This window comes from Salvelinus alpinus, chromosome 2 (genome assembly GCF_045679555.1).
Source record: "Salvelinus alpinus chromosome 2, SLU_Salpinus.1, whole genome shotgun sequence".
Classification (NCBI taxonomy): Eukaryota; Metazoa; Chordata; class Actinopteri; order Salmoniformes; family Salmonidae; genus Salvelinus; species Salvelinus alpinus.
Genome location: NC_092087.1, coordinates 50,788,248 through 50,812,446, shown reverse-complemented (window position 1 = coordinate 50,812,446; position 24,199 = coordinate 50,788,248). Strand labels below are relative to the sequence as shown.

General features: G+C 42.8%; 1 long non-coding RNA gene across 3 annotated transcripts; it reads left to right on the top strand.

Moving 5' to 3' along the window:
* Positions 1–1,576: 1,576 nt before the first annotated feature.
* Positions 1,577–23,877, top strand: LOC139543123 (uncharacterized). 3 transcript variants are annotated; one of them, XR_011668602.1, is made up of 8 exons: positions 1,577–1,890; positions 14,810–14,960; positions 21,402–21,584; positions 21,677–21,952; positions 22,076–22,196; positions 22,378–22,540; positions 22,621–22,835; positions 23,060–23,877. It is a non-coding gene; the product is annotated as an uncharacterized lncRNA (long non-coding RNA). The 3 variants fall into 3 exon arrangements; XR_011668603.1 differs by lacking the exons at positions 1,577–1,890; positions 14,810–14,960 and adding an exon at positions 15,571–20,670 and having other exon boundaries at positions 21,153–21,584; XR_011668601.1 differs by lacking the exons at positions 1,577–1,890; positions 14,810–14,960 and having other exon boundaries at positions 15,575–21,584.
* Positions 23,878–24,199: the final 322 nt, after the last annotated feature.

Sequence of the window (24,199 nt, the reverse complement as noted above, 5' to 3'; positions counted from 1 at the left end):
GCCCCACTCACACACACCCATGAAGAAGTTTTACTTACACTCACTTGGAGCACAAAGAAGAACGAACAGAGAAAAATTGACAATGCCTTAGAAAATGTTAAAAATAAGAAGAAATTCATTGGGACTGGAATTTATTAAAATAATAATTAAAGTTATGTTGAATGTTAAAGGTTGACTATATATAGTCAAATGGTTAAGGATGAAATGTTGGTTTTAAGGTATATTTGGACTATGTCTATTAGGCTTGGAGGATAAGGTCTTAGGAGGTTGATAGTGATACGTTAGAATGTTGAAATAAGAGAATGGTGGGATGTTGGATGTTTAAGATGTAACTGGAGAAATAGAATTAGGTTAGAGTGAGATTAGAATTGAGGGAAATTAGAATAGTCAAGGGAATAAGAAGTGTTAATGTTTAAAACTAGTAATGGTGATGATATGTAGCTAAAAGTATATTAAGGGTGCAAGCTTGACCGAGAACCACCCCTAGCCAGCATAGACTGTTAGAAGGAGGCAGGAAATCCTGTGGATGCGAGGGGGGAGGATCTTGTGGTTTTAGAATGCCTAGAGTGAAAGTAAAAGTGGGGGTTAGTGGGTGGCTGAAAAATAGTTTGCTGATGCAAGTGCAAAAATAGGTGTTAGGCTGAGAATAATGATAGATAGATAGGGGTGGGGTTAGGACCACAGATACAGTGCATTCGGAAAATATTCAGACCCCTTCACTTTTTACACATTTTGTTGTTACAGCCTTATTTTAAAATGGATTAAAGAAAAACATTTCCTCATCAATCTACCCACAATATCCCATAATGACAAAGCAAAAGTTGTTTAAAAAAAAAATGCTTGCAAACTGAAATATCTCATTTACATAAGTAGTTAGACCCAGTACTTTGTTAAAACACCTTTGGCAGCGATTACAGCCCCGAGTCTTCTTGGGTATGACGCTACAAGCTTGGGGTCTGAATACTGTTAAACAAATATATTTTAGATTCTTCAAAGAACTCCTTCAAGACAGTTGGAAAAGCATTCCTCATGAAACTGGTTGAGAGAATGCCAAGACTGTGCAAAGCTGTCATCAAGGCAAAGTTTGGCCACTTTGAAGAACCTAAAATCTATTTTAATTTGTTTAACACTTGTTTGGTTACTACATGATTCCATATGTGTTATTTCATAGTTTCGATATCTTCACTATTATTCTACAATGTAGAAAATAGAACAAATAAAGAAATGAGTAGGTGTGTCCAAACTTTTGACTGATACTAATATATATATATATATATATATATATATATATATATATATATATATATACATACATACACACACATAGATAGATACATATATACTTACATAGATACATAGATACATACATACACACGCAGCATGCAGATCCTGTATCCAAGATGGTAGAATATCAAGTCGTTTGTGACTAGTAGTTTTTAAACTATGTGTTTATGGTGGAGCAAATCTACACTTTACTTGTTGTGTAGTGCAAATTATTTAGTTTTGCTGGTGTAAAGATCGCGGGTCTCCCTCAACTCGGATAATTTTTTATTATCGCTATTTGCACCTCCCTATTCGAAGTTTACCAAAGTAAAACTCTCCTCTGTCTGGCCTGAGTGCTATCCTCTGCTTTCCCTCCGCTGAGACTCTCGTCCAAGCTGCTCAACTTCGCTCTCCACCTGGCTTTCAGCGGCAGCTCAACAATCCCCAACCCGTTCTCTCAATCTACTCACACTGACATACAGACTCATACATACACACAGTTCCTCTCTCTCCTTACCTTTCCTTGGCCTCTATTTCTTACATCTCTCAGAGAAAATGACAATTTTCGTGGAATTGCTTTGCGCACTGATTTTACTGAACTCTGGAGAAAACAAACATTGTCACTGGGTGAGTACATCTGACAATATGCTCTCCTCTCCATTAGACATTGTGTCGGCGGGAACTCGCTCTTTCTCACTCGGTCCACTCGTCCAAGTGCCGATGCGTTTGTGTCATGATTTGAATAGTACGAACTTGTGTCACTACCAAAATCCAATGGTTTTAAATGACTGTTTTGTATTGTCTGGAAGCTCACTTGTAGAATTCGCTTGCAGTAGGTCTCTTAAAAAAGAGAAGCCGTGGAAGGTTATTAAACAGAGATGCCTAGTTATTCTTATTTTGTTGAAATCAGGTAACGTGCAACCTAATCCTGGCCCTGGTATGCAATTTCTCCAAACCCCCTCTGATTTTAAATCTAGATCTGGTCTTGGTATTTTTCATTTAAAAGAACGTAGCCTGTTGTCTAAAATGTATGGAGTTAGGATTTGGCCTAAATCAACTGATGCTGATGTAATGAAACCTGGCTCAAAAAGTATGTTCTTGATAAGGATATTTGTATAAATGGTTACAATGTGTATCGCACTGAATTAGTAATGTTGGGGGTGTGGCTATATATGTAAAGACTAAATTCCTTGTAAGTGTGGCAAAGTCAAACTATTTGTAAACAGTTTGAATTTCTTGCTTTGAATCTTGAGGTTTCAATGTTGACCCTAATGTCACACAATGGCCCCTTTATTTAGAGAAAGACCCATTTACCAAAACAGGCTTCCTAGGCACATCATGCTGAAATTATAAAGGAAATAAAGAAACAAACAGATCAATACAAACCAAGCTTTTGACATGCTAGCCTGTATTTAATGTACCTAAGCAGGCTTCCAAGGATTGGTCTTGTTGCAGACACGAGAGCCCCCAAACGTTTGATTATCTGAAGCTAAGCAGGGTTGGTCCTGGTCAGTCCCTGGATGGGAGACCAGATGCTGCTGGAAGTGGTGTTGGAGGGCCAGTAGGAGGCACTCTTTCCTCTGGTCTAAACAAAGATCCCAATGCCCCAGGGCAGTGATTGGGGACACTGCTCTGTGTAGGGTGCCGTCTTTCGGATGGGACGTTAAACGGGTGTCCTGACTCTCTGAGGTCATTAAAGATCCCATGGCACTTATCGTAAGAGTAGGGGTGTTAACCCCGGTGTCCTGGCTAAATTCCCAATCTGGCCCTCAACCATCACGGTCACCTAATAATCCCCAGTTTACAATTGGCTCATTCATCCCCCTCCTCTCCCCTGTAACTATTCCCCAGGTCGTTGCTGCAAATGAGAACGTGTTCTCAGTCAACTTACCTGGTAAAATAACGGATAAATAAATAAAATAAATTAAATTGACCTGCAAGAGAGAGAGAAAAACCTAATAGTCACAATGAACAGAGGAGGAAACCAAGAAGGTTTGGGTGATATGGCCTAAAAACACTTTCCTAATATTGAGTTGCAACCCTTTTTCCCCCAGAACAGCCTCAATTCGTCTGGGCATGGAATTTACAAATGGTTTGGGACCCAAATTCGAAATTCTGTGTTTTCCTGGGACCCAACCACTTCACTGCACAAAACACATTGTGGGCGCTCCTCGTTATTTCTCAAAGTTTTTATTAAACCAAGAGAAAGAAACTCATCGCCTTACTTGCTTTTCATGACAATTGAGCTCAGTCAGAACCTGTGGCTAGCTTGAGTACATTCGATGACAGCGGCGAGTGTGTATGACAAGCCAGTGCAGTGGCTGACAGCGCATCATCTGCTGCTGAACAACAGCACTGCCCGGAGTGGGTCGCGGAGTGATCTTCAAGGACACTACCGAAAAAAGACACCGGCATCTTCCACCCACTCGCGCAGCTGCCAAACTGAGCAGACACTGGTGCTTAGCAGAGAGCGCACTGGACAGAGTGCAGTTTCACTTGGCCAAGATCTACTCCAGTAATTAATGAAATAATTATCAATTTACTCTGACACGTCGCGACCCACCATTAACAGATCCGTGACCCGCTTTGGGTCGCGACCCATACTTTAGGAAAGGCTGCGCTAGAGTAATTACTGTGCTTCTTGGCAGCAAGAACATTACGGTTATTCTCTACACTTGTTTTATTATTCCACTTCTTTACAATTTTACCAGTGTAATCACATATTTGAAATCTGATATGCCTACGTGAGTCTTTAAAAACGATTTATATGAGGCTATGTATTTTTGCATGCGGTCATGAATAAGTAATACAAATAAGCATGGGTTATTAAATGCTCCAGGAATCAAATATAATTTTTGACATTTTAGTATTGTGTACATGCTAGGCGGAGAGATTGGTAGGGGGACTCAGAACTCCTAAACACATCACATTTTATCTGTGTAGAGCAGTCCTTCTCAAATGGGGCGAGGACCCCGGGGAACATGCTTTTTTTTTTGCCGCAGGGAGTAGTTTTTTTTGTTGCACCGAACAAGAGCACACAGCACAGAGCAGGAGATATGAAGTGCAGATAACAAACCCTTTGTTGGCTTCACTGTGACTACGGTGGGAGACGAGGAAAGACCGGTATGTTTACTGTGTCTAAAAATGTTGGCAGCGGACAGCATGAAGCCAAATAAATTAAGGCGTCACTTAAAGACATTTCACGCTGATAAGCCGCTTGAGTTTTTTCAGCGAAAACGTGCCGAATATTGCCAACAATCGTCCCGCTTTGTGAATGCTACTTCAGTAAACCAGCGAGCACTGTTAGCATCATATAAGGTGGCGTACCAAATTGCTCAGTGCAAAAAACCCCACTCCATAGCAGAGGAGCTGATACTGCCTGCAGCATTAGACATGGTCTCTGTCATCAGGTCCCAGCTAAACATTGAGCAGGAGCTGAGAGTTGCAGTATCATGCTTCAAACCCCGCTTCGAAAAGCTGTGCTCTGCAAAACGTGCTCATTGTAGCCATTAATCCTGACTTCCTCATTTTGATTTTTTTTAAATCAGCACAAATTGTTTTATTAATTTTTGTTTTATAGGTCAAAGTGTTTCATATATTGTGCTCCTGAGTTAATGTTGCTGATCAATTTGAATTTATTTATTGATTATATTAAATTTTATTTTTCAGTATCAAATGGTCAAAAAAAAATTACAGTTTAAATAAGGCTTGAATTAAAAAAAAAAATTCAGGCAAATTGATGCACTTTAAGTCTTTTCTGTTACAGACTAAAAAACAATGTTAATAAAGTTATTCTTTGTTGTAAGTTGATCTATATTTATTTTTTCGTTTTCTTTAATGTTAATAAGGATACAATGTTATGCAGAGGTGTACTTATAACAATTTTATAGACAAATGATACTATTTACAGTCGTTGGGGGGCGCGAAATGTTTACTTCTTCCTAGGGGGGGGGCGTAACAGAAAATAATTGAGAAGCACTGGTGTAGAGTAAGACGATGGCAAGGATCTTCAACTAGAAGGCATAAACCACCTGAATATTGATATTTGTAAAATATTTCTTGAAGGTTGGGTGATTTTGAGAAATTAGCCCTATTTTAAAGAGAGAATTCACCCAAATTACAAAATACAAAATGTTTGTGTCCTTACCTTGAAAGCAGTCTGCCACCTGAGATCTAAGATATAATTAAATCTGCTAACGTTACAAAGGATAAGTTATTGCCCATTTAAGTAAATTAAATTCAGCTAGCTAAGTTCCTGTTAGCTATGTAAACAGCTAACAGTATGGTCATGCATACTGTGCGATGCAACCAAGAGTTTTTACATCATGCACAATGTAAAAACTCTGTTGGTTGCATCAAACCTGTATATACCTATGTATTTGTTTATGAATTAAAATCAGTCATTCGATGATGTAGCCCAGGTATTCCCAAACTGGGGTACGAGTACCCCTGGCAATGCCGTCGGGGGTACGCCAAATAAAAATGTGATTTAAAAAATAAAATAATAATCTTCACACTTTCAAACAGTCCATTTACATTTTACAACGGGGCTATACATTTAGGTGAGGTTTTTTTCTCGCCTGAGTAACCTCGTTTCTAGTGTTCAGCAAAATAACAACATAATGTCAAATACAGGTAGCCTAGTCAAATAATTCTCTCGCGGGAATTACACTAACGGTCCGTATGTAGTCAAACGTTGCTGCTGCTCATGTTGGTATCTGTACTGATGATGCAAAAGCCATGACAGGGAGACATAGTGGAGTAGTAACGCGCGTGCAAGCAGTGGCTCATGACGTCACTTGGGTACACTGCAGCATCCACCGAGAGGCTCTTGCTGCCAAGGGAATGCCTGACAGCTTGAAAGAGGTTTTGGACACTACAGTGGAAATGGTTAACTTTGTTAAAGCAAGGCCCCTGAACTCTCATGTATTTTCTGCACAATGCAATGATATGGGCAGTGACCATGTAACGCTTTACAACATACAGAAGTGAGCTGGTTATCAAGGGGCAAAGTATTGACATGTTTTTTTTAATTGAGAGAGGAGCTTAAAGTTTTCTTTACTGACCATAATTTTCACTTGTCTGACTGCTTGCATGATGATGAGTTTCTCACACCACTGGCCTATGTGTTATGCTGATGAATGAGGACCCAAAAGCGACGTAATAGTAACAGAGTCTTTATTCCAGTATTAAACAAATAATGATTCTCCTGGATATAATCAATGGTAATCCAAAACAGGAAACTGAAATCCTCTCGTCAATAGAGAGGAACGCCTGGAGACGCGACCACAGACTGCAGGTCGCTTCGGGAAGGCACTGGCCGTAGCAGACATTGACACCTGCTCACACGCAGCATCTGAAGAAGGCAAAGAACACGACAGGGCGAAACAAGGACACAGGAACAGCAAACATCAAACAAGAATCCGACAAGGACAGGAGCGGAAAACAGAGGGAGAAATAGGGACTCTAATCAGAGGGCAAAATAGGGGACAGGTGTGAAAGAGTAAATGAGGTCGTAGGGAGAATGAGAAACAGCTGGGAGCATGAACGGAACGATAGAGAGAGAGAAAGAGAAAGAACCTAATAAGACCAGCAGAGGGAAGCACAGGGACAAGACATGATCAAAGACAAAACATGACAGTACCCCCCCACTCACCGAGCGCCTCCTGGCGCACTCGAGGAGGAACCCTGGCGGCAACGAAGGAAATCATCAATCAACGAACGGTCCAGCACGTCCCGAGATGGAACCCAACTCCTCTCCTCAGGACCGTAACCCTCCCAATCCACTAAGTACTGGTGACCACGTCCCCGAGAACGCATGTCCATGATCTTCCGTACCTTGTAAATAGGAGCGCCCTCGACAAGGACGGGGGGGGGGGAGGGAAGACGAACGGGGGCGCGAAGAAAAGGCTTGACACAGGAGACATGGAAGACAGGGTGGACGCGACGAAGATGTTGCGGAAGAAGCAGTCGCACAGCGACAGGATTGACGACCTGAGAGACACGGAACGGACCAATGAACCGCGGAGTCAACTTGCGAGAAGCTGTCGTAAGGGGAAGGTTACGAGTGGAAAGCCACACTCTCTGACCGCGACAATACCTAGGACTCTTAATCCTACGTTTATTGGCGGCTCTCACAGTCTGCGCCCTGTAACGGCAAAGTGCAGACCTGACCCTCCTCCAGGTGCGCTCACAACGTTGGACAAAAGCCTGAGCGGAGGGAACGCTGGACTCGGCGAGCTGGGACGAAAACAGAGGAGGCTGGTAGCCAAGACTACTCTGAAACGGGGACAGCCCGGTAGCAGACGAAGGAAGCGAGTTGTGAGCGTACTCAGCCCAGGGGAGCTGTTCTGCCCAAGACGCAGGGTTTCGAAACGAAAGGCTGCGTAAAATGCGACCAATCGACTGATTGGCCCTTTCTGCTTGACCGTTAGACTGGGGATGAAACCCGGAAGAGAGACTGACGGAAGCACCAATCAAACGACAGAACTCCCTCCAAAACTGTGACGTGAATTGCGGACCTCTGTCTGAAACGGCGTCTAACGGGAGGCCATGAATTCTGAACACATTCTCAATGATGATTTGTGCCGTCTCCTTAGCGGAAGGAAGCTTAGCGAGGGGAATGAAATGTGCCGCCTTAGAGAACCTATCGATAACCGTAAGAATCACAGTCTTCCCCGCAGACGAAGGCAGACCGGTAATAAAGTCTAAGGCGATGTGAGACCATGGTCGAGAAGGAATGGGAAGCGGTCTGAGACGACCGGCAGGAGGAGAGTTACCTGACTTAGTCTGCGCGCAGTCCGAACAAGCAGCCACGAAACGACGCGTGTCCCGCTCCTGAGTAGGCCACCAAAACCGCTGGCGAATAGAAGCAAGCGTACCCCGAACGCCGGGGTGGCCAGCTAACTTGGCAGAGTGAGCCCACTGAAGAACAGCCAGACGAGTAGAGACAGGAACGAACAGAAGGTTACTAGGACAAGCGCGCGGCGACGCAGTGTGAGTGAGTGCTTGCTTTACCTGTCTCTCAATTCCCCAGACAGTCAACCCGACAACACGCCCTTCAGGGAGAATCCCTTCGGGGTCGGTAGAAGCCACAGAAGAACTAAAGAGACGGGATAAGGCATCAGGCTTGGTGTTCTTATTTCCCGGACGATAGGAAATCACGAACTCGAAACGAGCGAAAAACAACGCCCAACGAGCTTGACGTGCATTAAGTCGTTTGGCCGAACGGATGTACTCAAGGTTCTTATGGTCAGTCCAAACGACAAAAGGGACGGTCGCCCCCTCCAACCACTGTCGCCATTCGCCTATGGCTAAGCGGATGGCGAGCAGTTCGCGGTTACCCACATCATAGTTGCGTTCCGATGGCGACAGGCGATGAGAAAAGTAAGCGCAAGGATGGACCTTATCGTCAGACTGGAAGCGCTGAGACAGAATGGCTCCCACGCCCACCTCTGAAGCGTCAACCTCGACAATGAATTGTTTAGTGACGTCAGGAGTAACAAGGATAGGGGCGGATGTAAAACGCTTCTTGAGGAGATCAAAAGCTCCCTGGGCGGAACCGGACCACTTAAAGCAAGTCTTGACAGAAGTCAGAGCTGTGAGAGGGGCAGCCACTTGACCGAAATTACGAATGAAACGCCGATAGAAATTAGCGAAACCGAGAAAGCGCTGCAACTCGACACGTGACTTAGGGACGGGCCAATCGCTGACAGCCTGGACCTTAGCGGGATCCATCTGAATGCCTTCAGCGGAAATAACAGAACCGAGAAAAGTGACAGAGGAGACATGAAAGGCGCACTTCTCAGCCTTCACGTAGAGACAATTCTCTAAAAGGCGCTGGAGTACACGTCGAACGTGCTGAACATGAATCTCGAGTGACGGTGAAAAAATCAGGATATCGTCAAGGTAAACGAAAACAAAAATGTTCAGCATGTCTCTCAGTACATCATTAACTAATGCCTGAAAGACAGCTGGAGCATTAGCGAGACCGAACGGCAGAACCCGGTATTCAAAATGCCCTAACGGAGTGTTAAACGCCGTTTTCCACTCGTCCCCCTCTCTGATGCGTACGAGATGGTAAGCGTTACGAAGGTCCAACTTAGTAAAGCACCTGGCTCCCTGCAAAATCTCGAAGGCTGACGACATAAGGGGAAGCGGATAACGATTCTTAACCGTTATGTCATTCAGCCCTCGATAATCCACGCAGGGGCGCAGAGTACCGTCCTTCTTCTTAACAAAGAAAAATCCCGCTCCGGCGGGAGAGGAAGAAGGCACCACGGTACCGGCGTCGAGAGAAACAGACAGATAATCCTCGAGAGCCTTACGTTCGGGAGCCGACAGAGAGTATAGTCTACCCCGAGGGGGAGTGGTCCCCGGAAGGAGATCAATACAACAATCATACGACCGGTGAGGAGGAAGGGAGCTGGCTCTGGACCGACTGAAGACCGTGCGCAGATCATGATACTCCTCCGGCACTCCTGTCAAATCACCAGGTTCCTCCTGAGTAGAGGGGACAGAAGACACAGGAGGGATAGCAGACATTAAACACTTCACATGACAAGAAACGTTCCAAGATAGGATAGAATTACTTGACCAATTAATAGAAGGATTATGACATACTAGCCAGGGATGACCCAAAACAACAGGTGTAAAAGGTGAACGAAAAATCAAAAAGGAAATGGTCTCACTGTGGTTACCAGATACTGTGAGGGTTAAAGGTAGTGTCTCACATCTGATACTGGGGAGAAGACTACCATCTAAGGCGAACATGGGCGTGGGCTTCCCTAACTGTCTGAGAGGAATGTCATGTTTCCGAGCCCATGCTTCGTCCATAAAACAACCCTCAGCCCCTGAGTCTATCAAGGCACTGCAGGAAGCAGCCGAACCGGTCCAGCGTAGATGGACCGACAAGGTAGTACAGGATCTTGATGGAGAGACCTGAGTAGTAGCGCTCACCAGTAGCCCTCCGCTTACTGATGAGCTCTGGCTTTTACTGGACATGACATGACAAAATGTCCAGCAGAACCGCAATAGAGGCAAAGGCGGTTGGTGATTCTCCGTTCCCTCTCCTTAGTCGAGATGCGAATACCTCCCAGCTGCATGGGCTCAGTCTCTGAGCCGGTGGGAGGAGATGGTTGAGATGCGGAGAGGGGAAGCACCGTTAACGCGAGCTCTCTTCCACGAGCTCGATGACGGAGATCTATCCGTCGTTCTATGCGGATGGCGAGTGCAATCAAAGAGTCCACGCTGGAAGGAACCTCCCGGGAGAGAATCTCATCCTTAACCTCAGCGTGAAGTCCCTCCAGAAAACGAGCGAGCAACGCCGGCTCGTTCCAGTCACTGGAGGCAGCAAGAGTGCGAAACTCTATAGAGTAATCCGTTATGGATCGATCACCTTGACATAGGGAAGCCAGGGCCCTGGAAGCCTCCTTCCCAAAAACTGAACGATCAAAAACCCGTATCATCTCCTCTTTAAAGTTCTGATAATCGTTAGAACACTCAGCCCTTGCCTCCCAGATAGCTGTGCCCCACTCCCGAGCCCGACCAGTAAGGAGTGATATGACGTAAGCGATCCGAGCTCTCTCTCTTGAGTACGTGTTGGGCTGGAGAGAGAACACAATATCACACTGGGTGAGAAAGGAGCGACACTCAGTGGGCTGCCCAGAGTAACATGGTGGGTTATTAACCCTAGGTTCCGGAGACTCGGAAGACCAGGAAGTAGCTGGTGGCACGAGACGAAGACTCTGAAACTGTCCAGAGAGATCGGAGACCTGAGCGGCCAGGGTCTCAACGGCATGACGAGCAGCAAACAATTCCTGCTCGTGTCTGCCGAGCATTGCTCCCTGGAACTCGACGGCAGTGTTGAGAGAATCCATAGTCGCTGGGTCCATCTTGGTCGGATTCTTCTGTTATGCTGATGAATGAGGACCCAAAAGCGACGTAATAGTAACAGAGTCTTTATTCCAGTATTAAACAAATAATGATTCTCCTGGATATAATCAATGGTAATCCAAAACAGGAAACTGAAATCCTTTCGTCAATAGAGAGGAACGCCTGGAGACGCGACCACAGACTGCAGGTCGCTTCGGGAAGGCACTGGCCGTAGCAGACATTGACACCTGCTCACACGCAGCATCTGAAGAAGGCAAAGAACACGACAGGGCGAAACAAGGACACAGGAACAGCAAACATCAAACAAGAATCCGACAAGGACAGGAGCGGAAAACAGAGGGAGAAATAGGGACTCTAATCAGAGGGCAAAATAGGGGACAGGTGTGAAAGAGTAAATGAGGTCGTAGGGAGAATGAGAAACAGCTGGGAGCATGAACGGAACGATAGAGAGAGAGAAAGAGAAAGAACCTAATAAGACCAGCAGAGGGAAGCACAGGGACAAGACATGATCAAAGACAAAACATGACACTATGTCATGACTTCCACCGAAGGTGGCTCCTCTTCCTGTTCGGGCGGTCGTCGTCACCGGTCTACTTGCTGCCACCGATCCCCTTTTCCTTTTCTGTTGGTTTTGTCTTATTGGTTACACCTGTTTCTTGTTTGGGGTTTGTTTAGGCCTATTTAAGCCGGTTATGCCCGCCTGCTTTTGTGCGGGCTTGTTTCTCTGTTCGGTTTTGTGGATGTGTTATTTTTGTATTTCTCCGGACTGTTTGTGTCCTGTTTTTGGGCCGGTCATTTTATGCGCCTGGTGTTTTGGCGTGACCTTTCTTTCACCGGAATAAATACGGTTGTCCTTAACCCTCTGCTCTCTGCGCCTGACTCCGCACCCACTACTCCTAGTCACGTAACAGCCTATCAGGGTGATATTTTTTCTCGCCTGAATGATCTGAATCTAGGATTACAGGGACTCTCCGCAACTATATTCAATGTGCTGGACAAAATTGAGGATATGATTAAGAAGTTGGAGCTCTTCTCTGTCTGCATTAACAAGGACAACACACAGGTCTTTCCATCATTGTATGATTTTTTTATGTGCAAATGAACTCATGCTTACCGACAATGTCAACTGTGATATAGTGAAGCACCTGAGTGAGTTGGGTGCGCAATTAAGCAGGTACTTTCCCGAAACGATCAATTGGATTCGTTATCCCTTTCATGCCCTGCCTCCAGTCCACTTACCGATATCTGAACAAGAGAACCTCATCGAAATTGCAACAAGCGGTTCTGTGAAAATTTAATCAGAAGCCACTGCCAGATTTCTGGATTGGGCTGCGCTCAGAGTATCCTGTCTTGGCAAATTGCGCTGATAAGACACTGATGCCCTTTGCAACCACATGCCTATGTAAGAGTGGATTGTCAGCCCTCACTAGCATGAAAACTAAATACAGGCACAGACTGTGTGTGGAAAATGATTTAAGACTGAGACTCTCTCCAATACAACCCAACATTGCAGAGGTATGTGCATCCTTTCAAGCACACCCTTTTCATAAACCTGTGGTGAGTTATTCACAATTTTCGATGAACAAATAAGGTTTTATATGTAAGATGGTTAAATATAGAGCAAAATTATTTATTATTATATTATTATTTGTGCCATGGTCCTATAAGAGCTCTTTGTCACTTCCCATGAGCCGGGTTGTGACAAAAACTCTCACTCATTCTTATGTTTAATAAATGTATCGTATAGTGTGTGTGTGTGGCAGGCTTACAATGATGGCAAAAAACAACATTTGAAAGTGCATTGACCCTGGTACTATGCAGCTGGAGGTTGAATGTTTGAAAGGGTACGGGACTATAAAAAGTTTGGGAACCACTGATGTAGCAGCCTAAGTTGACTAATTTGCAATGAGTGAGATTTTCTATGTGAATTTCCTTGCCCCCTGGTACAACCTCTAGATGGGGGACTGGGGGTCCTCCATCGGGAACATTTTACTGTTTTATAGCTAATTTCATGAAATTGTACGTATTTTTTACATGGCTTAGGCCTGTGACCAGTGTGGAATATAAAAACCACAGGTCAGGTGTATTCAGGATGCTTTGAACATTAAATGAACACTCAATATTTGATGATTTTGTTACTTTGAGATTTTGGGGGGGGTGAATTTAAAGTATGCTAATATTTTTGTAAACATATTTTTTAAGTGGTTTGACAAGTTGTTCAGACAGTAATACAATGTGATAAAGTGACAGGCAAATGCTAGAAACAGATGGAAGGTTGGACACAGCGATTGATCCCTGTTCTCAGGTGGAAAGATGTAAGCAACATGTGCAGGGAAGTGTTACCACTACACCAAGGCTCTGATCAGGACTTTTTTATATTAATGGTTGGCAGTTGGTAACCAAATCAGATTGATTGCAGTGTCCTTGTCCATAGAATTAAAAAAAACATGTCAATACTTTGCCCCTTGATAACCAGCTCACTTCTGTATGTTGTAAAGCGTTACATGGTCACTGCCCATATCATTGCATTGTGCAGAAAATACATGAGAGTTCAGGGGCCTTGCTTTAACAAAGTTAACCATTTCCACTGTAGTGTCCAAAACCTCTTTCAAGCTGTCAGGCATTCCCTTGGCAGCAAGAGCCTCTCGGTGGATGCTGCAGTGTACCCAAGTGACGTCATGAGCCACTGCTTGCACGCGCGTTACTACTCCACTATGTCTCCCTGTCATGGCTTTTGCATCATCAGTACAGATACCAACATGAGCAGCAGCAACGTTTGACTACATACGGACCGTTAGTGTAATTCCCGCGAGAGAGTAACGGTTAATGAGATTGGATGTTAATTATTTGACTAGGCTACCTGTATTTGACATTATGTTGTTATTTTGCTGAACACTAGAAACGAGGTTACTCAGGCGAGAAAAAAACCTCACCTAAATGTATAGCCCCGTTGTAAAATGTAAATGGACTGTTTGAAAGTGTGAAGATTATTATTTTATTTTTTAAATCACATTTTTATTTGGCGTACCCCCGACGGCATTGCCAGGGGTACTCGTACCCCAGTTTGGGAATACCTGGGCTACATCATCGAATGACTGATTTTAATTCATAAACAAATACATAGGTATATACAGGTTTGATGCAACCAACAGAGTTTTTACATTGTGCATGATGTAAAAACTCTTGGTTGCATCGCACAGTATGCATGACCATACTGTTAGCTGTTTACATAGCTAACAGGAACTTAGCTAGCGGAATTTAATTTACTTAAATGGGCAATAACTTTGTAACGTTAGCAGATTTAATTATATCTTAGATCTCACCAACTTTGACAGTTCTCTATGAAAATCTATGCTAGAGCTACTGTAACGTTCCTGTACCATTACCATGCTAGCTAGCTAGCTAGCTTGCCAGGCAGCTAAGCTAAGCAGCAACTATAGCTACAAGTTAGCAGTTGCTATTTAAATTCTACTGTTGGAAAACAAGTTGGCTCTGGTTAATATCACCATTGCAGTATAAGTCATGTTTTTCATCTTACCTTGTGGTATGAATTGATGATAGTCCAGGAGAAAGTTGGAGAAGGCTGGCCAGCTAGCTAGCTACAGTTCTGTCTTGATCCTGCACTGACTGGAAGTCTCTCTTTTTTTCCCAGGTGGTTCGCTGAGTCAACCAATAATGTCGCACCCCTCCATCTTTTCAATGCTACTGGATGTGTCCTTCTATCAAAGAAGGGGAAGATATACATGATTGGCTTACGAAACATGGACAACTGGATGGTGATTGGACATGTTTGACAGACTTATGTGAGTTAGGAGGCTTTTAAAAACAATTACCTGCACTCCAGATAGACAAATCGGCCAATAGATGGTATGGGCATACTAGAACACATCCATCCGTTTATATCATCATGACAAAGTATATATTTTGCTTAGATGTGCACAATCTAAACAGTTCACCAAATGATTTGTCGTGTCTTTGGCTTTGCCGGATTAAGTGATATGACATGCTATTCTATAAAATAATTTCTCTGTAATTAATATTCCCTGATTAAGCTAATCATGTAAATGTAATTAACTAGAAAGTCAGGGCACCACGAAATAATGTTTATAGAGCTGTTATCTTCTGAATAAACTCTTAAAGAGCTAGTAATCTTTTACATCAATAGCAGTCAATATTTAATCGTCACCTTATTTAGTCTCATCTGAAAGTTGTAAATTCTTGGTTATCTTCATGAACCCTGGCTAACAAGTTGAATCAGCAATACAAAATTTGGTTTAGTTATTTATTTAGTAAATAATCACACAGAATTACATCTACATATAATGGATCATACATTGATTACAAATGATGTCATAAAGGAAAACGTCCCTAGCGCTTCGGTAGATTGGTCGTTGATAGAAGGAGGGTTGGTCCAGCATGGATCTCTGGTCTTCTGAAGAATGTCTCTGGTGGTCAACTGGATACGTTGTAGTATCGTTGTGTATGTTAGACTGGATACGTCGTCCGTCCTTTCCTAGCCCACGTTTACAGCGACGTCTGCTAACTCAACGGCTAGGAGGTATCACTTCTGGAGTGAATAAGAGTTCAAAGTTCATACCAAGTTGCCATACTTTTAAGCTCATGCTATATTCTGGCGGGTATAGTCGAAATTCATCCTTTCGGCGTGTTGACCGTCATCTTCACGTTGAAATTCGATGCTAATTTCGTTAGGTTATTATCTGAGCCCTTTTAACGTAGGACAGTCGCCCTAACGTCCTCGGAACAGAAAGTTACATTTTCGTCAAGGGGCTTTAATAGGATTGGGAGAGAGAGCCGCGTTTCATAGTTTACAACCAGTGTCTGTTCACATGGGCGGGGCCACTGAGTTGAGCATAGTTCACTCATGAAAACCAATTCTCTCATTTAGGAGCTAAAATTACATTTAATCTTTTCACAAATAGTTTCACATTTAAACATATAAATTGCACAACAATTCCATGTGAATCTGATAACTAGAATGTGTAGACTTTCCAAGATACAGTTTATGTCGTCCTATCATCAGTAATCATGTCTCCGACACCAACTGACGTGACATCATATTCATTAAGTCCCACGCATATTTTCAACTAGTTGGATTACTGAAATATGGTTCCGTTTCCCATCTTTTGATGTCACCAGACTCTTTCTCAATGTCAACAAAGGCTCTACTAGAGTCACGTCGGTAGAGTAGAGAGAGGAAAAAGGGGAAAGGTATTTATGGGGGTCATAAACCTCCCCCATCAGGCCAACGTCATGACATATTCAACTTAGTTTCTCCTTCAAGTACCATCTCGCAATGCTCCCATGTGTCTGTGGGAAACGTGGGAAAAGTTAGTTGTTGCCATAAGCAACATGCTCTGCACTAGCTTTGGGCAGATAGGAACTGCAAGTTGTACTCTGTGAGATATACTCCAAAATTGATAGTGGAGTTTGTTCTGGCGATTTTACAGCTAGCTAACTACTTCATCCTGATATTGAGGTTGGTATTTTTGTGTGTAGCTACTATGCTAGCTACCCAGCTAGCTAGCCAGCCAGCCCAAAGAGAGAGCATTTCATTCAGGGTTTTGTAGTCGACTTGAGCTGGGGTAGATTTTCACATGTTGCTACCAACCTTGTTATAACAACAAAAGGAAACATTTGTCCACATAAAATATTGTTTTCACATATTAGTGTTATTTAACACTTTAACACTGTTAATAATAGGAACAAGTCATTTGGGGTGCATTATCCCTTTAATCTTTGTAATGTTTTGAACATGTCATGCAAAAACAAAGACACATTTCCTTAGAAAAATGTAACAATGATTGACATTGTCCTTGGTTCATCCACCCAGGACTCATCCATGAACATTGAGGAATATACATCACAGGCTTCATTAGGAAATATGTTGGTAACGTTGTACCCACAATATCAATCCAGACCAGTGGAGGCTGATTAGAGGACTTCGATACAAAACATAGGAGGCTGGTGGGACTCACCCCCTTCCATAGACATACATGGTAATTATGACCACTTCCGGAGGGCGTCCTCCAACCAATCAAAGATTTTGCAGTACTCTTTCTCAGTGTTAACAAAGGCTCTACTAGAGTCACATGTTGTCCATCCAATCATAGATGTAGGATCAGATAATGAACCTAGTGTGTTGTATTGGGATTGTGCCACAGAGCATTATGGGGGTTCTATGTGTTGAGAAGCTTGGTGACATTGTTAGATAGAGATTAAGAGTGAAGAGTGATAGTTAAGCATTTTTGGGACATTATTCAATTGAAATTTGTTTTTTCAAATTACAGGAGATGGAGGAGGTATATTATACATTGTTTTCTTGGGTTTAGAACTTTATTTTTGTGTCCAGTTAGTGCAATTTATTTAAATTTGCCTTACTAACTTCAGTAGCTAGCTAACTGTTAGCTATTAGCGCCAGAGTGCAGTTTTCTCCGCCAGAATGGTAGAATGGCCAACTCTGCCGAAAATGTTGTGGACCTTTTGTTGAAGAACCCGTTTCATTCTCTGGGGTACACGGAAAAGGTTTGAAATAAAAGCAAGGGTCGAATTCTGCCTGAGATCAGTTTCTTGAAGAAGGGTGAAAAGTTGAGGGTGTTCAATACCAACTGGTATCAAATGTATTAGTCGGCTCTTGTAGGTGAACGTTGGGAGCCGGCTCGCATATCAGAAGAGCCGAATCTATTTATAAAAATATTTAAAAATTAAGATATGAATAATCAAAAGATTTAAATGAATAGAATGAACTAATTCAAAGAACGAAAAAAGAAATATAATAATATAGGCCTAAATGCTCAAGCGCACACACATTCGTTCTGACTGTCTGCTCAGACTAACGGCATCACCTGCTGTTCCTGTCAATCAGACACGCAGTGTCAACCAATGAACCAAAGATGTGTGAGGGAGGGCCGAGCCAACTCACTCACAGTCACACACTTAGCAGCCGAGGAGATAGAGGAAGTCCTCCTGTGAAAACAACAGCTGGAAAATGAGTCGGAAGCACAGTAGCATTTGGATGCATTTTAATAATGTAGACAATGCTAGAGCACAGTGTAGAATTTGCCAAAACAAAATCTCATATGAAGCCGGTTCTACGCACAACCTACACCGGCATATGCGAACTGTGAAGCTAGCTGTTACGGAGCTTCGAGAAACTAGCGGGCCTGCTAGTGATAGTGGTGTAGCCAGCACCTCCACACGTGGAGATGTATCCACTCAGTCAAGTAGGCCTACTCCGCGACCCACAGCAACACAGTCTTCTATGGACCAGTTTATTCCAAAGTCTATGTCTGTAGCAAAACAAGGCCAAATTGATATTGCATTGGCTAAAATGATTGCCACCCATTTCCAGACATTTTCGATCGTGGAGGACAGAGGTTTTAGAAATTATAGCAATAGTCTAAATCCAATTTACACAATTCCAAGCAGGAAAACCCTTTCAAAATCACGTATTCTACAACTGTATGAGAGCACACAGGCTTCAGTGCGGGAAAGAGTCCAAAAGGCAACCGCAGTTTGCCTTACCACTGACTGCTGGACATCAAGGGTAACCACTTCTTACATGTCAGTTACATGTCACTTCATTGAAGATTTTTTGATGTCTAGCTGTCTTCTGGACTGCTTTGAGTTAGCGACAGACACTCCTCAGAGAACTTGGCAGAGGAACTGTTGAGAGTGGCCAGAGAATGGCAAGTAGATGGAAAAGTGGTCTGTTGTGTTAGCGACAATGCAGCTAACATAACCAAAGCCATGAACATTTTCAAATGGACCCATCATCCATGTCTTGCCCACACAATCAACCTGATTGTAAGAGATGTGATGAATCCCACTGTGGACAAAGTGAAAGCAGCTGTGGAATACTTCCACAGGAGCACAGTAGGTGCTGAAAAACTAAAGTCTACACAACGCCAGATGGGGATGCCTGAGCTGAGGCCTAAACAAGACTGCACTACAAGGTAGAATTCAACATTTTATATGTTGAAGCGGTTTCTTGAGTCAAAGGATGCCATCATCTCTACCCTGGCCATTGTCTATGCACCTGTTGATGCTCTGACCAATGAGGAATGGGAGGTAACCACAGGACATGTGACAGAGTTGATGGACACCCTACGTTCATCAATGGACAGAAAGTTCCACAGAATGGAATATAATCATGGGCTATCAGAAACCGCTGCACTTGACCCCAGGTTTAAGAAGTTAGCCTTCAGTGATGCCAGAGCGATTGATGAGGCTCTTCAAAGAATAACCTCAGCAGCAGGGATGGACAGCCCCATCAGTCAGCTGGCTCAGGCACCAGGGCAACAGGAAGAAGAGGGATCAGATGGAGCAGAAGCACCAGCAGCAGTGCCACAAACGTCTGCTGTTTGGATGCTGTTTGACGAGAGAGCAACTGGGGATGCAGCACAAAGGAATCCCTCAGCAGATGCCATAATGGAGGTCCGATCCTATTTGGAGGAGCCCCTCCTCGAAAGATCTGCAGATCCTCTGAGCTGGTGGAGGAACAAGGCCTCTGTCTACCTACGGCTTACTAAAGTCATGACAGGGAGACTCTGCATAGTGGCCACATCCGTTCCCTCTGAGAGGGTCTTCTCGAAAACGGGACAAACAATTACTGAGAGAAGAAACCTCATCAGCCCCTCGAAAGTGATGCAGGTTGCATTTCTGAATGCAAATCTCTCATAAAAGCAAGATATGGTCAGCATTGCTGTGTGCTGCTAGTTATAACATGGCAATAAAGAAGAGAGAGAAAAGAGGGACCAGTTTAATATTTTAAGTGGGATGCTGCAGTTTTGCACATTGTTATTTATTTTTCTTTGACATGGTACAATATTTTATTATTATGTTGTTCAGATTGTATTAGTTTTGAATGGTTAGATTTATATGCACTTTGTTTGTATACATTAAAAAGTTATACTTTAAATGCAAATGTTTAATAGCATTATTTTTCATAACAAACCAATGCATTGTTAAATACATTGTGGTTAAGGTAGAGTATGATTTCGTTGAATTATTTAATTAGAATTGTTTTAACACCAATCATAGTCAAACTATCGCAAACTGTTTGACTTGAAAAAAATACAAAACATATTTTTTTTAAAGAGCCGTTTGGGAGCCAAAATAGACGGCTCTTTTTGGTGAGCTGAGCCGAACGAGCCGGCTCACTGAAAAGAGCCGGAATGCTCATCACTAAGTTTGGTCATTCTCATTGAAAGCAGGTCTACGCCGTAGATCTGTACCATGTGCGTTATTTCTATACGTCCCGTTCGTAAATTTCGTGTTTGCATCTTTTACTTTCGGTTTTGTACACCAGCTTCAAACAGTGATGTTATGTTTGATACCGGTTTGGTGTTCGGGTGCAGAGACGCAGAGTGAGGGACAGCATGATTCGTGTTAACCCGAGGCCAGAGCCATGTCTCAGAGGCTACATAGAAGGTCATACCGTGTTACTGGACCAAACTCGTTATGGCACCTTGATGGAAACCACAAACTGTTAAGGTAGATGTATCTTTGTGATAGACACAATTATCTATATCACTGGTGAGAAGTAGAAGTACATTGTAACATCTCAAATTGTTCAACAACTAACAGTTCAGTTTAGCAAGCAATGGCCCAGTATGTCAATCATGTCGATAATAATTGTTTTATTGTGTTTCTGCTACGTCTGTGATCAATAGAATATCTGCATCATGAAATTAACAAACATGCTTATATTGAGGACATACTGAGACAAAAATGGTTGGAACAAAGTATTTGTTCCTAAGGGTGAACAACAGGAGAGTCTGTCCTCTTGACTCATTAACTTGATTCATTAATAACATTGTTCCACATTTTGGATGTTAATTTAATATATGGTCTGCTGTTTTGCTATATACTGCAGGAACCTGATGCAGCATCTAAGTGGTAAAAGAGGATGGTGATGTTTGTATATTTCATGTTTTCGGCTTTTGTATCAACCAGTGCTGTGTTTTCTGATTTAGGTGGAGGACAGTCATACATGCTGGCATTGATGGGTGCAGCTGCCTCGTTGTGCTTCTCTGTGCTTCCAGCAACAATCACAGCAGTACTGTAATGGATTGCTTTATGAATGCTGTCTCTAGATATGGCGTTCCCTCCAGTTAGGACGGACTTTCTGTAAATCATTTTCAGAACGCAATCACATTGTTTGACAGCTTTATTGCTTTCTCCAAGTTTTTGAAATGTATAAGCCTTTAAATGACCTTTTACAGACTACTTCTACAAACGAGGCTACACTTGTGGCAGCACCTATTCCTGTGGCACCCCATCTTCTGCACCACTTCTTGTGGCCCCCCTCCACCTATACCACTTCCTGTGGCCTCCCCTCCACCATTCCCTGAGGCTTATCGTCCACCTTCACCACACTCTTCTGTTGATGTTGGTGATGACAATGAGTAAGTCATCCCTGTAAATAATTAAATGTCTTGTTATTACAGATGAATTGTGGGAAGTATCTGAACTTTGTTATTCTGAATGTCTCTTTTAGTGTTGACCTCCAAACACTGCTGAAGTTAATGAGATGCCAACCAAATGAATGTGATGAGGGACAACGTTTATGATTGTGCAATGAGAGGCTTTAAGAGAGCCCGCTTTAATCCGGAGGCAAAAATAGACATGGTTTTTAGGGATGCTAACGGAAAAGGGGCAGCTGATGAGAGTGGTCCCTCAAGAGAATTTATCCGGCTGCTAATGAGTGCCATCCATTCCTCTGCAATATTTGAGGGACCTGATTGACAAAAATGCCTTTCTTGCAACTCTCAAGGTGAGTTAACCTTTTACACCAACAAAGACACGTTTGTTTATGGCAATATATATGACTTGAGTAAGACATTTGATTTTTGTATGTAATGTGTCCTTTATTTATTGTTTGTCTTCTGTGTGACAGCAACATGGGGGTGTAGAGCCACATTTTTTCAGAGAGGCTATACAGGCATGTGTGTGGCCTACAACCTGTGCCAGAACTGAAAGAAATTGCAGAATATGACTTTAGAGAGAAGTTGGAGAAGGTAAGTACTTTATACTATGATAGATGTCATGTTACTGTTAATTTGCACTAAGTTTGAAAACATTTTGGGTTGTAGTTCATGAGAACTTTTCCAGCTGGATTTGGTTTATTTTTGTTGGCAGTCAATCTTTAAGGGTAGTGATAATCAGTTTATTGTTTTGCTAATATGTCCCAAAACACAGTTCAATAAACAATCTAAGATCCAGTAGCACAAACTGTTGACGAGGCACAGGAAGTGGTCATGTTGGGTCCAGTGCGATACATTCGTACATTGGAGAGGGATGCCCTGGTGGAGTCAGCCACAAAGTTCTACTTAGAAAGCAGGATACGGGATGCTCTTGAGTAGTGAGTTTCCATATATCTAAGGAATCTCAAGTTTAGTTAAATTCTTCAGGGCAAATTCATACTTTTTTTTCCCTTTATAGATTCAAAGAGGGTCTGGAGTGTCTAGGTCTCCTGTCTTACATGAATAGACACTCAAGCCTCTTCAGAGAGGTTTTCATCTACGCTGAGAAACCTCTTTTGGCCAAAGACATAGCTTCTCTCTCCAAAGCAGAGCGCTCCCCACCTGGTACCAATCAAAGAGCAATAGAGAGAGGAGTCATATGTTTCCGGAGGGACTGACTTCTGGAGGTGGAAGGTTAGATGCAAAACCATGATCATTGAAGTAACACGGCCCACATCAGTAAAACATCACCTAATCACTCACAACTGTGGGACAGCATTTTGTAGCCTTATTCTTCCATGGGCCCCCTAAGAATGTAGTAGATAAATTAAATCACAAACTACTTTCACTTAAGAGTATTGTGTTCTCCAACAAGTGTTACTTATGGACTTTAATGTCCCCCCCTTTCCTTTTTTCAGGGGGGAACACATAACCTCCGTGGTTAAAGGGTTTCATTTTCACTTTCGGGGCTTCAGCATTCCTAGGCTGGGATTGCCAGTGGAGGCACAGCTACAGTTCTCTGCAACCGCACGGCAAGCTGTACCGGAGCACCAAGTCTAGGTCCAAGAGGCTTCTAAACAGATTCTACCAGATTCTACAGACTACTGAACATCTAATCAAATGGCTACACAGACTATTTGCTGCTACTCTATCTATGCATAGTCACTTTAATATCTCTACCTACATGTATATATTAACTCGACTAACCAGTGCCCCCGCACATTCTCTGTACCGGTATCCCCTGTATATAGGCTCGCTATTGTTATTTTACTGATGCTCTTTAATTATTTACTTTTCTTGTAACTGCATTGTTGGTTAAGGGCTTGTAAGTAAGCATTTCACTGTTGTATTTGGCGCATGTGACAAATACAATATTTGATAAAAAATTTTTTTTTAAGGGGAATTATCCAAAACGTTTATTGCATGACCACCTAGCATGTTCGGAATACTGCAGTCAATGTTAATTAGGTGTCCCAAAATAATTTATATTATGAAAGTTTCCGACAGGATTGTCCATCAGCAAAAAAAAGTTGTGAAGTGAAAGTTTTCAAAAACATTACAACCAACCAGAATCAATTGGACACAGTAATACATAATGCAGCTTTAAAATTTAAATAAATGTATGATTTCTTAGTGGGTAAACTGAGCATTATGCAAAGTAGTTAAGTCATGTATGTCAAGGGACTGTTACAACATGTGCAATGTTACCATAAATAAATCTTACAGTAAATATGGACATTTCATTTACATGTGTTATGGCAATAAGACACTGTAGTTGGTACACAGGTCGTGGTGCAGCAAGTTTGAGGGTAGTGGAGAAGCACAAGTGGGACTTTGAGTGAAGTAACTAAGGGCAGAAAAGGATATCAGGGTGCCCAGGAACTTGAAGCTGCTGATCATCTCCATGTCAATGTACAGTAGATGGGAGAATGGTCAAGTATCACCATCTACTTTGCTTTGCTAATGCTGAGACTGTTGTCCTATCACCATTATGTCAGGTCCCACAGCTCCTTCATGTACTTGTGTGTAACGTGGTAGTGTCGGGTCCATTCTGGAGA